The sequence below is a fragment of the Lepidochelys kempii genome, chromosome 3 (assembly GCF_965140285.1).
Source record: "Lepidochelys kempii isolate rLepKem1 chromosome 3, rLepKem1.hap1, whole genome shotgun sequence".
In the NCBI taxonomy this organism is placed as follows: Eukaryota; Metazoa; Chordata; order Testudines; family Cheloniidae; genus Lepidochelys; species Lepidochelys kempii.
The window spans coordinates 119,896,086-119,910,744 of NC_136382.1; the positions used below are offsets into that span (position 1 = coordinate 119,896,086).

At 39.6% G+C, this 14,659-nt stretch overlaps 1 protein-coding gene across 16 annotated transcripts in view; it reads left to right on the forward strand.

Moving 5' to 3' along the window:
• Nucleotides 1-14,659, forward strand: part of ARID1B (AT-rich interaction domain 1B) — a 405,620-nt gene that overhangs the window by 181,176 nt on the left and 209,785 nt on the right. The gene's annotated exons all lie outside the window — the stretch shown is intronic.

Genomic DNA, 14,659 nt, shown 5'->3' on the forward strand with positions numbered 1-14,659 from the left:
CGTGAAGGGAATTTAGGGCACAGAGTTTGAGTTGGGCACAGTATTCTTCATTTCCTGTGATAGCCTATACTGTGTAAAGTGTTCTGCACTATTACATTCTTGAGTTAGCCATCTTCATGAGGTCATGGGAGCAAGCTACTGTCTGTGGTAATCAGGAGAGTTGGATTCTGTGCTAGACTCAACAGTTGACTTGCTGTGTGGCCTGTGCAAGTCTGTGTCTTTGTTTCCCTATCTGTAGAAGACTTTTGAAAGGACTTTTGAGATTGTAGGAAGAAGGTGTCTATCAGAGTGCAAAATATTAATAATAAAATGGTACCTGTACAAAGATATAGGGCCTAATCTTGAAAATCCTTTCTGACCTACGGATTCCCATTGAAGTCGAGGACTGTACTTGTGGCACCTTAGAGACTAACAAATTTACTTGAGCATAAGCTTTCGTGGGCTACAGCCCACTTCATCGGATGCATGCAGTGGAAAATACAGTAGGACGATTTTATATACACAGAGAACATGAAACAACGGGTGTTACCATACACACGATAATGAGAGTGATCAGTTAAGGTGAGCTATTACCAGCAGGAGAGAAAAAAAACCTTTTGTAGTGATAATCAAGATGGGCCATTTCCAGCAGTTGACAAGAACATGTGAGGAACAGTAGGGGGGGGAAATAAACATGGGGAAATAGTTTTACTTTGTGTAATGACACATCCACTCCCAGTCTTTATTCAAGACTAATTTAATGGTGTCCAGTTTGCAAATTAATTCCAATTCGGCAGTCGCTCGGTGGAGTCTCTTTCTGAAGTTTTTTTGTTATAATATTGTGTCTTTTAGGTCTGTAATCGAGTGACCAGAGAGATTTGAAGTGTTCTCCGACTGGTTTTTGAATGTTGTAATTCTTGATGTCTGATTTGTGTCCATTTATTCTTTTACGTAGAAACTGTCCGGTTTTACACAGCATCTGTTCAATGGGGAAGTTCAGAAATATAGAACAATGAACAGTTTTGAATGGATGTGATAGCTGAAGGGTTGAGTGTTCTGACAGGCACATATTGCAGCATTTCTTCTCATACTGAATCTTTCTCACAAAGGTCTACGCTTATTTGCAATGTGCAACACAATGCATGCATCGCATATAAAGCAACAAGATCAAGATCAACCTACTTTGAAATGCAGTTTCCCCCTGTCCTGAAGAGGTCATCAGAGCTGAACTTGAATCCTCAAAGATTCTCTTTCTCTCTCTCCCAACGCTTGATGTCACTGGAACTTTTCCACAAGTAGAGGTGGACTGTACTCAGTTTCTGCTGGAGCCCCTCAGTGCTATTCTTGGAGGTGGTATGCGGCGCTCTTGTCCCCGCTAGGCTACAGTTGGAGGACTGAGCATGGATCCTCCTTCTCCTTGTGATGGCTCTACAGAAATGTATTGGTAACTAATTTCTAAAAAAAAAATATCACTGCAGAAATTTCACTGTATTTAGTAATGAAAAATTAAGTATTAAAAGCAAAGTGAGCCATGGTGAGTGAAATAATCTGTCCATGAGCTCTGGTTTCACAGTAATGTTGGATTTTTCAGTCATAATTCACAGGTAACTTCCGAAAAGATGTCATAATAAAATCTAACTGTTCTGATTTTTGGCAGCTCTGATTAAAAGGGAAATTGGGGAAGGGTGGAACAGAAGATAAATTGTGCTTTAGCCTTTAGTGAAATATAAGGGCTAGATGAGCGGATCTCCTTAGAATGTCCAGTACCCACTCCAGAATTTAAGTTATTTGCATTGGCTAGAACACAGAGGGAAGATAAATGGGCATGCAGAATCAAACCATGTCCTTTTTCCTCTTCCACACATACACACCTATGCATTGTATTTTATTACCCCTGTCACAATATTTGTTTGATGATTGAAAGTGATGAATAAAGACAAGGCTGGTCTTCCCTGATCAATGTAGAGTCCTAAACTGCTGTCTAATTCTGTACAACATGCATGCAGTATCACCCTCTTGTCTGTGAGAATAACCATGTATTTCAGATGCAGCCAGGCTTCCTGTCAGTTTAGTCAAAGCAGCTTGTGCAAATTTATCTAAACCAAGTGTGTGTATAAGTGTGTGCATGTGTGAAAATGAAAAATCTTTTCTCTGAACAGTTAATCCTCAGTGGTGGGGGACTAAGCACGGTTTCTTTTGTTTTTTCTATGAAAAATAATCAGTACAGTTTTCCCATAGGCCATGGGGGAAAAAAGAAACCATTCATATTCCTTCCCTCACATCCCCCTCTCTGTATTTTAAAAAATTAATTTTAATATTTTGTCTGTTCAGGAAATCTATAGATTTCTATATAGAATCTATAGATTATGATCTATAATATCCCACACGCGCACGCACGCACACAAACACCACCACAACTGAGAGCAAGCGAGTTAGCCGTTAATTGTTGTTGTTTTTTTCCCCTACAGCGTGAAGAAGGGCCCCAAGGCTAAAATGTCTTTTATGATCTGACTTTCTCTTTATATGTATTTTTATAGCCTGCCTTTCCACTCCTTTCATTTTCTTGTCTATATGCTGATGCAGCACAACTATTGAATTTGTTTGGTTGGGGGCCTTTTGTTGGGTGCAGGAGCAGAGGTAACGTTAGTTTTTCTTCTTAGAGTGTTTTAAATGCCAGTGAAATTTATCCTATTGTGGAACAAAATTTCTTGCACAGAAAGATCGTGATTAGGACAGTTGCACTTTCCTCTGTGATTTTAGGGAATGGAGGCAGAGAAACCACAATATGGTCACAAGTGCACCTGTCTACATAGGAGATATCTGGAATTTTTAAAGAAGATATTTCTCACAAGGGCTCAATCCTGCAAACACTTGCTACTGATCATAGTGCTTATTCCAGTGATGAGTTCCATTGAAGTCAATGCAACTACTCATGATAGCAATCACTACACCTGTAGTCAATGTTTGTAGAAATTAGATCTAAATAATTGATTTTGTTGTTACTTTAAGCTAAAAAGTGGGTGATCAGGGAGGTTTTCAGACATATGATGGATAGAAGATTAAAGTATTTTGGGGACCCTGTTAATTAGGACTTTGGGGGGAAGGGAGCACTGATGTATGAAATTCAGAATGGTGATTTATAAATTCCACAGAGAGACAGAATTATCCAATAATTTGCAATAGCTGGGTGACTGTTGTCTCCAATTTTCTTCCCAGCCAGCCAGGTCCTCTTGTGTAAAATATCTACACTATGCAAACAGGTTCCTGCTAAAGGGAACCGAAGTAGACTGTCCACAAATTTATAACACTTTCTGCTTTGCTACATACTCCACAGAGTATCTTGACTCTCACATTCTGAAAGGCAGATCTCTCTATTTAGCTCTGTCCTTTTAATATATACTGCAAGTTTTAACCTTGTTCCCTCGACAGGAGTAGAGGGCCTATTGGTTAGATAGAAAAAAAATTTACAGAAATGCGTATTTTGTATTTTTGTCTTAAATGAGTAGGCATACAACTTTTAGCCTAGTTCTGTTTATGGGAGTACTTTTTCTCCCAAATGCTATTGATTAGGATGTGAAGGAGATATTTTTCTTTATTTTTCTTTCTTTCCTCATACTAATGAAGTATCTGATTAGGTGCTGCCTGCTTGTGGTGTGAGTACACCAGCTCGAATATGTGTGTTAAATGAAAATTGAGATGCTGATGGTTTGAAGCAGATTGGATCAGTGTTTCATCTGCAGAACTATAGATCTCTTTTTCTTCCCTTGTTTCTGTTTTTCCTTTTCTCCTGGAGCCTAGTGTTCAAGCTGAAAGATAAAGATGACATCTTCTGTGGGCCTGGACTGCCTGTGAAAATATCAGTCTACAGGCTGGAGCGCATGCGTGGGTGGAGAGTTAAGGAGAACAGGTTGAATTCAGCTTTGCCACATTTTATAAAACTGTATTTCATAAGTTTAATATATACCAAAAGTATAATAGCAATGAAAGTCTTAAAGGATTTAAGAATATCTCATATATTGTGTCTTGCTTTAAAAATCCACATAACTTTAAGCATAACAACTTTGCTTTCCTGAATAGTCATTGAAAATTACTTTTCATAACTCTAAAATATGTTGGACATATCTGGTATAAGGAATAGATTAATTAGAAATGCGTCTTCATGTATTTTTGCAACAAGAATTGCTTTTACAAACATTAAGGTTAAGACAAGGACAGGTAAATTTTGCCAAACTGAGAACTGTGTTGGCTGTTTAACATGACCTCAGTGCGTGCATCAAGTTTTTATAAAATGGAGCAGATTGCTGGCGCCATCCCCATCTTTAATACATGGAGGTGCAGCCCACTTAGGTCAGGATGGAGCATTGTCCACTGGTTGCAATTCACTAATAAAGATGTCAGTGGTTGCGTTGTAGAACTTCTTGGGCCTCATTCTAGCCATTTGAGGTTTTGCACCCATGGCACAGTGGTCTGAGTTTTTTTTGCTATACAGTAACTTAGAGTACCACAGTTGTTACTGAGGGGCTGAAATATATAGACCAGCAATTCAGTTTTAGTTCCATAGAAGAGGGGTTTTGTACATCGAATTAACCAAGGGGTAGATGTAGGAACAAGAAAATTTCATTTAAATGAAGAGAAGCCATATTTATTAGCCATTATATTAAGAATGTAAACATTCGTTATAATGTGCGTTCAGAGTGAACTCAGATTTGGGATTACAAAAACCTGGTATCAAAAGACGTATGTTGGTCAGACTCATTTTGTGAAAACAGATAAATTACAGTACCTTATGGAACAGAGGTAATTTTCCACTGAAGGATACAGTATTCAGGATCTAGAAGCAGGGCAATTAAGTATCTCGTATAACAAGGTCTTTCTCTTCCTCTCCCCCTCCCTTCTTCCATGCTACCCTCCAACCAGCTGCTTTAAACAGCAGTGTCTGTTTAACGCATTGCACCAAAAAATATAAGAAATATAACCACCCAGTCATATATATACCCACCCACCTAGGCATGGAAACAGCAGCCTGATAGTCCTGGTTTACCAAACTTGGACTAACAGTTTTCAGAGGAGAGCTGACCTGCATTTGGCGCCTGTGTCAAAGAGCTTGTTGAATAGAACTCATGTTAACCAAGGAAGTCTAGCTGTCCAGTCCAATTGTTAGTTTACACCTTTGTAAGGGGATTAGTTTAAACCCATTGTCTTAATTCTTAGCAAGCATCCTAAAATGAAACAGATCTCAGAGAGCTAGGGAAACCCTTTTTTCCTGTCTGTTTTACATCGAGTTGCTACGTTATGTCACTAGTATAGCTCCCCTTGAGTAAAAAAAAGTTTTACAATATATATTTGTTTGCAAAAGATTGTGTTTGGGGATCAAGGAAGGCAATAGCAACCTTTCTTAACTTCTAATAGCAATTTCACCATTGATATCATAAACTCTTTCAAAGGGTAGGATTGAGAAATCCATTCATTTTTCACTCTCAAAATTCTGAGATTGCCAGAAACCATTTTTTTTTTTTGGAAAGGGGATAAAATGTCATCAGTCATTCAGAAGTTTTGGTGATATATTACCTTAAGAGGAGACTTACATATCTTAGAAATCTTGGAAATCTGATGGTTTAAGATGAGATTTTTGTATGTCATGGACTAAACTAGTTAAATACTTGAGTGTCTTTGAATGCATTTGAATGTATTTGAATGCTCAAATAAATTGGTTAGTCTCTAAGGTGCCACAAGTACTCCTTTTCTTTTTGCGAATACGGACTAACACGGCTGTTACTCTGAAACCTTTGAATGCATGGTACAGCTGCTCTGCATAGACTAACCTCCATTGTGACAAATGCACCCTCCTAGGCTAACAGCGATAGACTTTGCTTTTACCCTTGTGCCTTTGAAAGGAAGGAAGTATGACATTCAAAGTGCTATGGTTTGTAGCCTTTAAAGTACTGGATTTCAAATTTGGATAAAGTTGTTTTGCTTACTGTAAAATGTTTGTCTCATGCTATTGGTTCTGGTACTATTTGAATTGTTTAGCTACAGGTGCTCTGAAGCAACAATTAATTCAGGTACATCTTCACACTAATTAAATACCGTAATTACACAAAATGTGCTTGGGATATTTTGTATTATATATTCAATAAAGTATCCTTAAATTTTTTTAAATGAGAGCCGAATAGAACAATACACAGTGACATGGGAACAAGATTCAGTGTATTCTGCAGTTTTCTATCTGCAAAACATGCTGCAGAATTCACTTCTTGCTTATTAATTATACTTCAGCTTTGATTTTTTTTTTTTTAAATATGTTTCTGGACATTATGGCAACAGCAATAACCTTGAAAACCTGACCCAAGTGTAAACATTGCAGTGATGCCTGCCAGTGTCTTCAGCTGTCTAACAGTTGAGAACTGTCCTATTCGTCTCAGGGTCTTGTGGTTTCTGCAATTCCGTGGCTGTGAAGTTTGATATTTTCCAAGATTCCACAGAATTTACTATTTGTTGTAACCAGATGCCTGACATTTTGTTTTACATCTCCCTGCCCTTCCAGGACCTTCTTACCTTACAACTACTACTTTTTCTTCAATATTCCCTGCAAGGGGGTGTTAATTAGATAACAGTGCATGGAGCCAAGTAGCAGGGTATTAGGGAAGTTGCAGTCATGCAGTGGAGGGAGTGTAGCTAGTGAGTTGAGCTAGCTGAAGAACAGCAACTTCAGTATCAGGCAAATTGGTTGAAACTGTAGTAAAGAACAGATTATCAGAAATAGGTATGTAGAGTTTGTTGGGGAAGAGTCACAGTGGCTTTTGTAAAGGAAATCATGCCTCACCAATCCACTAGAATTCTTTGGGGGAGGTCAACCAATGTGGACAAGGGCAATCCAGTGGATATAATGTACTTGGACTTTCAGAAAGTCTTTGACAAGTTCCCTCACCAAAGGCTCTGATGCAGAGTAAGCAGTCATGGGATAAGAGGGAAGGTCCTCTCATGGATCAGTAACTGGTTAAAAGGGTAACAAAGGGTAGGAATAAATGGTCAGTTTTCATAGCGAACAGAGGTAAACAGTGGTGTCCCCCAAGGCTCTGTACTGGGACCAGTGCTGTTCAACGTATTCCTAAATTATCTGGAATAAGGGGTAAACAGCGAGGTGGCAAAATTTGCAGATGATACTAAATTACTCAGAATAGTTAAGCCCAAAGCAGACTGAGAATAGGTACAAAGGGATCTCATTAAACTGGGTGAGTGGGCAACAAAATGGCAGATGAAGTTCAATGTTGATAAATGCATTGTACTGAATATTGGAAAACATAATCCCAACTATACATACGCAATAATGGGTTTTTAATTAGCTGTTACCATTCAAGAAAGAGATCTTGGAGTCATAGTGGATAGTTCTCTGAAAACATCCCCTTAATGTGCAGCAGCAGTCAAAAAAAGCAAATAGAATGTTAGGAACCATTGGGAAAGGGATCAGTAATAAGACAGTAAATATCATAATGCCACTATATAAATCCATGGTACGCTCACATCTTGAATACTGTGGTTCTGGTCACCCCATCTCAAAAAAGATATACTAGAAATGGAATAGGAACAGAGAAGAGCAATAAAAATGATCAAGAGTATGGAACAGCTTCAGTAGGAGGAGATATTAAAAAAATTGGACAGTTCAGCTTGGAAAAGATACGATTAAGGGGGGATATGACAGTGGTCTAAAAATCATGAATGGTGTTGAGAAAGTGAACAAGGAAGGGTTATTTACCCCTTCACAAAACACAAGAACCAGGGGTCACCAAATGAAATTAGTAGGTAGCAGGCTGAAAACAAACAAAAGGAACTAGTTCTTCACAACGCAAAGTCAACTTGTGGAACTCATTACCAGGGAATATTGTGAAGGCTAAAAGTATAACTGGGTTCAAAAAAGAAGTAGATAAGTTCATGGAGGACAGGTCCATCAGTGGCTATTACCCAAGTTGGTGAGGGACTCAACCGCATGCTCTGGGTGTCCCTAAGCCTCTGACTGGCAGATGCTGGGATTGGACGACAGGGGATTGATCACTTAATAATTGCCCTGTTCTGTTTGTTCCCTTTGAAGCATCTGACATTGACCGCTGTTGGAAGACAGGATACTGGGCTAGACGGACCATAGATCTGACCCAGTATGGCCATTCTTATGTTCTTAGCATAATCGGCCAAGCTCAGGGAGTAGAGTCACACCACCTAAAGAGTATAGTGGAAAAATCCATTCTCCAAAAATATTCAATCAAAAATCATAATGTTTTGTGCTTTGACCATTTTCAGTTATAAACCATAGTGTGTGTGACGGTGGGGTAATAATGAAAGATATTCCATTGTAATAGAATATGTTAACATTGCCATGGAGTGTAAGGGTTCTTGCTGTAGAAATTGGTCCTATTGTGCAGTGGTGCTCACAGAGCCCTATTTATAAATGGCTTGGTCCACTAGTAGAAGATGAGGGTTTTTTGAGCCACTAAACTGTAACTTTTCTGACTTTTCCTGTTTCTGTTCTGGTTTGCAGCTTCTGTACTGTATTGGAAAATCCCCATTTTTCAGGACCATGCCCGTTGGAGCAAACCCAGCTTCCTTCAGATGTTTCTGAATTCTCATTTTTTGACTGGAACTGGTAGTACGGTTTTGTGAGTTACAAACAGAAAGCTGACTTGTCAGCCAATTTAGGTAACCAGTTTCAGAGGAAATCAAATCTCTTCTCTAACCCCATCTAGAGGTTCCCAAAAGTTATGGGGATTTTTCTTGCATACAAGAAGTTCTTCAAATGACATTTAAACAGAGCTTCTTTCTTCCCAACGCTAGTGATGGTACTAGTGCAAATTAAAGATCCCAAGGCACTTATTGAAAAAAGTAGTGGACTGTCCTGGCTACCATTATCCATCTCATTAATTTGTCCAAGTACTGAAGGCTGCAAGAGTAGAGTTTGAGATATTTTGCATATACAATTAATTATATATAACTCATTTCTATTCTGTTGTTGTGTTTCCTTTGTAACCCTTGCTTACTTTGTTTGGTTGTCTGTCTTCCCCTCTGATAACTTGAACACATAGGGGTTTATGGGTTAGCTACAGCCCTTGAGTTAACAGAGCTAGGTTTTTTCACTCAGGTGGTAGAGACTCAGGGTTGTGGATTCAGAGGTCCCAAGTTTGATCCCTGCTGCTGACGTCCGTTCATAAAAGTTTCAAACTGCCTCCATGGGGAAGCAAAGAGCCTCCTTTCCTTTTTAAATAATTGTTCTCCAATATATTAGGAACCACCATATCTGTCAAACTGTTTCCTTCCAGCATGGGTTCCACCTACGGGACTGCGTTACCTCTATTTGTCTCCTGCAGAAACCTGGCAATTAGTACATTGATGATATTGGGACTGACATTCTGCTAATGACGGTTTCACTCAGTGGTGAAAGGAGGAGGATGGATGGCAGTGCTCATCTAATCACAGTGAACATTTGTCAAAGTGGCAGTTTGTCCAGGCTGGCTTCTTTAACGTGTTCTGCTGATTCTTTTTCATAAGCTTTGATCCACTGGGCTTAATGTGCCAAATATACAATGTTTTTTCCCTCCAATTGTTACTCCCTTAAAATATAGAGAGATGTGAAAGATTCCTGTAAAGCTGTACGGTCACCCTCAAAGTTTGTTCTCTTCAGTGTAGCATATTCCAGGGTGGTGAGAAGAATGTGTTAAACTTTATCATTAGATTTTGGAAGATATGCTGGCAAGAGCCTGGTTACAGACTAGGGAAATTTTGTGCCCTTCTAGGTGTTTGGAAAGTTGATTTTCAAGGAAGGGACACTGAAAAGCTTATATTTTCCCTTTTTGCTTTATGTGCACAATAGTAGTCCAGTAGGTTAGCTGAAGAAGCATCATGCACATGAAGAACATGTGTTGTCATGCAAACTGACACATGCTATATATTCTACTTATGTCTGTCAAGTACACATATGTTTTATGCAGGAGCTCTATTTATATTTTTACATGTGTTATTGCTTTTTCAGCTATAATTTGTGTGGATAATATTTTCTCCCATTATAGTTAAAGCCACATCTGCTGCTCAGAGTCATTATATCCAAATGTATACTCATTATGTACATAGTGATAAAGTGCAAATGACATTCTTCTACACACTTAAAAATAGTGACCATTTATTTTTCCCCATACCATCGAAAGGGGCCTTGGGTCTTGTTCTGTCTCCCTTGACTACTAATAGGCTGCTTGCTTTTTTTTAGGTTTCACCATTGACTGCTCAATTGTGGTATGCATACAGAGCCTGGAATAGGGTGTGGGATGAATGCTCACCACTCCCGTGGAAGCTCCTGGTGTTATTGTACCATAGGCCAATACAATGAGTGAGATTCTGTGCTGTAACTTGTATTCAGGTGTGTTCTTATCAAGTTAACTAACACAAGTTAAGAGCCTAGTGAAGCAAAGCCAAGTTGTAGTCTTCACATAAGTTAGTGGGTCAAGGCAACCCGCTCCTTCATAGTCTTAACTCAACATGTTATCTTATGTGAAAACTACAGATTGCCTTGTCTTCACTAAGATTTTACCTGGCAACCTTGGTGGCCACTAAGTTATGGCTGGCTGCCCTGTATGCTGCAGCACTTCGAAGAATCTCCTGAGCAGTACATGCAGTATCCCTACACTTAGCATGCCTCTCCTCCTACAAGCCTTGCTGGAATTTTTTATAACTCCAGCTCCTGGAGTCATGTGATTAAAAGAGACTATCTCTGTTCATTAAAAAAGTAGCTTTTTAGTCCTGATCGGGGGGTGGGGGAGACACTTGAAAATGTAACTGGAGTGTACCCTAAAGGCTCAAAAAACAGAAGGTGAATAAAAAGAACCAAAAATAATTATTTAAAAGAAAACTCATGAATTTTAAGCCATTTTTGAATGTTTGCGGTTGGCAATACTAATTCTAGTGTCAGAAGTAGTACATAGAAGCTAGTAGTCTTTACACTGTGGAATCGAAGGCACATGATTGTTCCTGGACCCTGGGCAGGGTGGGTCTTCCCCATCTCATGGGCCAGACACAATGTGGCCATAAACCTTTAGAAAAACCAAATGAAGTGTGAGTCTTAGAAGTGAATAATTTTAAATGGTGGAGAAAATAGCATTTCATTGCTTGTAAAGCTAGAAATAACAGTTAAGTGAAATTTTCTGTGTGTATGTGTATGTTTGTATATGTAGAGTCCTGGCTGGCTCTCCTTTTCTTTTTTTAATCAGAGGCAATTCTTTTCTTAAATGAAGTCTTTCTACTGGAAACCAGTGCAGTCTGATTCATGCAGAAAGATGTGATGGGTCAAACCTGACAATCTGCACATATTTTTCTTTTTACACTAAATACTTCCAGTGCAATAAGTGGTACCAGCATGAATAGCAGACGTCAAATATGTATGCATTGTTTTCTGTCAGTTAGCTGCAATGGCAGTAGATTTCTTCATCCAATAAATATGTTCTGTCGCTTCATACCCTTTTCATATTTAATCAATAATTATGCAGTTATTTGGATGGAACCTAAACTGATATCATGGTTCCCCCCCCCTTCATTTTAAAGGTATTGGCTAAAATTTTCAAATCTAGCTGATTAAAATTAGACATCAAAATCTATACTTAGGCACCTAAATAAGTGGCCTGATTCTCTGAGGTGTTGAAGCTAATTGGGTATGCGAGTGCTGAACACCTCAAGAAATCAGGTCACTTTTAAAGTGCCTAAATATGAATTTAGGTGCTTAACTTTCGGCAGTCAAGGTTGAAAATGTTTATTATTGCCTTTTATATTTCCAAATTGTGTCTTGCTTGTCTTCTGTATTTTTGAATCATAAACATCAGACCAATTAATGTATCTTGCAGTATTGGCACAGAAGAATGTTTCGATATTTAAAAAATACTTCTGAAGTTTTAAAGTTTTGACATTTTCAGCATGAGACCAGATACAAAGAGCAAATATGTGTTACCCCTTCTCCCATCCACCCCCAAACACCCACTGTTGCACACCTTAAAATTAAGTAATAAATAATTTTTAGTTTCAGTGTTTGTTGGGTTTTAATTTAATGGTATCAGCAAAGAGTTTTCCCTGTTCATACTTCTTGGTTCTTCCCTCTTCGTCTCTCCTTCTTTCCCCCTTGCCAGAACCCCCCCCCCCCCCCCCCGCAAAAAAAAAAAAAACCCAAGGGTTTTTTGAAAGTGCTAAACTAATTTTTACATAAAATATTCTGATGGTGCTTAGAACGTTCTTGTTAGGGCAGTAGTATTTGCCCCAGAACCTGTAACATTGAATTATGCTTTATAGTGCTCTAAATAGTAAAGGTAGCAAATGCTGAACTTAAAGAATTAAATGTAAATACAGCCCCATCTCTCATAACCCATCTCAAAAAGAAAAAAACATGATTCAGAAATGAAAACTGCATTAGTTTGTTGTTGAACTGGAGCCTCCCTGATAGGGCCCCTTTGCACTCCCTGTGCATGTGGATCTGTGTATGTCTCTCTGTCTTGCTCTCTGGCTTGCGTGCTCTCTCCTCCCCCTTCTCCTCTTTCCATGCTGGCCTGTATGTCAGCTTCAGAGTTAATCATTCATCAGCATGAGAATTTATCTATTTTTATTGGTTGCCGGGGACTGGTTTTGAGAAAGGAGTCTGGAAATATGAGGCAGAGAAAGGGAACAGTCACCTCCCCAAAGGCGCTCATCCCTTGCAAAATGGTTTCATGTACCAAACCTGCTAGTGTATTAAAATAATAGGAATGTATTAAATTAACCATTCACCTTTCAAGTGACTGACCCAGTCACAAAGTTATTGAGAAACATCGGGGGAAATTTACAGGAAAAACGTGAAAATCCATTTAAAGGAGGAAAAAAGTGAGTGGACTAGACAGTTAAGCTTTTTTTTTTTTTTTAACTTGGCAGGATTGAAAGGTTTTTTTGGCATGTGATGTGAGACACCCCCTTGCAGTTATGAACCCCAACTGCAGCAGTCACACACACAAATGCAGCAGCAGCAACCAAACTACAAAGGTTAATTTAAAAAAAGAAAAAACAACCTTAAAGTAAAGATTGCAACATAGAAAAGATATGTTGAGAAAGAAAGCACAAGAAAATTCCCAGCAGGCTCTTCTTCTACTCCTCCCCTCCCCCTTCTGAGCTCTGGAGGTTTTTATTGCTGCTCTTTCTCCCTCCCCTCCTTTTTCTTTCCCTTCTTCCCCTCCCCCGCACGTAGGCTCTTGGAAAAAAAAATCTTCCAGCCTGACTAGAAAATCAGCCTTGTTTCCTCAGAAACCGCAGCTGCTGCTAGCAGAAAACACGTCAGGCTGGCCCTACAACACGCACAGATGTGCCTTTGTAAATCCATATAAATGCTGCGAAGGATTCCGTGTTGAGGGCAAACACCCTCCCCTCAGAGGATGGGGCCAATGCAAATGGCAGGCCATATCTCCTTTCTTCAAGGCCTGCCGTGTTCCCACCCCCCCCACACACACCCTTTTCTTTCTTAATTATTATTGTTGCTTATTGGATTAGAATGAATTCACCACCCCCGCCAAACTGGCAGCCAACCAAATATGAAAACTTCACTTTGGGAGACTAGCCCGCCCCAAACAGCCCAGCCGTGTGCCAACCTGACACTGGGCACCAGGGAGTGGCAGCTTTGGGTGTTTTTGATCCTTGTTGGGTAGATCTTTTATAGTGCATTGTGGGTGCAGGCACTAAATTTGTTTCATTTTCTGCCCCTGCTTGGAAACAGAGACAGAGGGGCATAGGTCAACGAAAAAAGTTTCTGCTGGCCTAGGAGACACCTAAAATAAAATGTTGCATGAAAACATAGTGCAAGGCAAGGAGTGTCGTTGATCAGGCCCTCTCTAGGCACAACTCCACCCTCCACTGCTTTTTTCTCTCCTGCCATCTCTCTCTGTCCGTTCCCGTCTCTCTCTCTCTCTCTCTCTCTCTCTCTCTCCCCCCCCACCCCCTTTTTAATATAACTTCCAGGCTGGATGAGTTGCAACTCGTTCTGCGTAATTAAAATGAGTGGATGATGGTTGAAAAGGGATGGAAAATAAGGCTGAGGGGGGTGGGGGCTGAGGGAGGAAGCTAAGAGGGTTGGAGCGCTACTGCTGAAGCAGACAAAAACAGGTCTGGTTGATCGGCTGAGGGGGATGGGCACACTTCCTGCCATTGGCTCTTTTCTAGGCTCCAGAGCAGCTGTGGGAGCAGAGCGCAGGATGGCAGTTACTGCTGAGGCACTTTGGTTCCATTTGTTTAATAGCTGCTAGTCAGAGCCAAATGCAGGCTCATCAACCTTGACTGGCGGGAAAACCGACGCAGGGAATTTTTTTTGCGTTTAAAGCAGAGTACAGGCTAAGCCTGCAAAGTTTATTTTTTTCTCTCTTTTTACCCATTGCTGTTTATATCCCTCTCTTAGCAATAGGGTTATTTAATGTTATTTTAATGTTTCCTGCACTTCTGTCCACAACCATTTAAACACAGAAGGATATCCCCCCTCCCTTCTTTTTAAATACTGTGCATCCTAGATACCATAAGGTATTTTTAAAAGACCAAATACAGTCCAGTACTTAGTTACAATTTAGTTATAAACTATGTTGATTGTCTTTTTCACTTTTATAGCCCAGTTCAGTTGTTCATTGCCACTCCAGCTAGAACTGCTTATCACCTA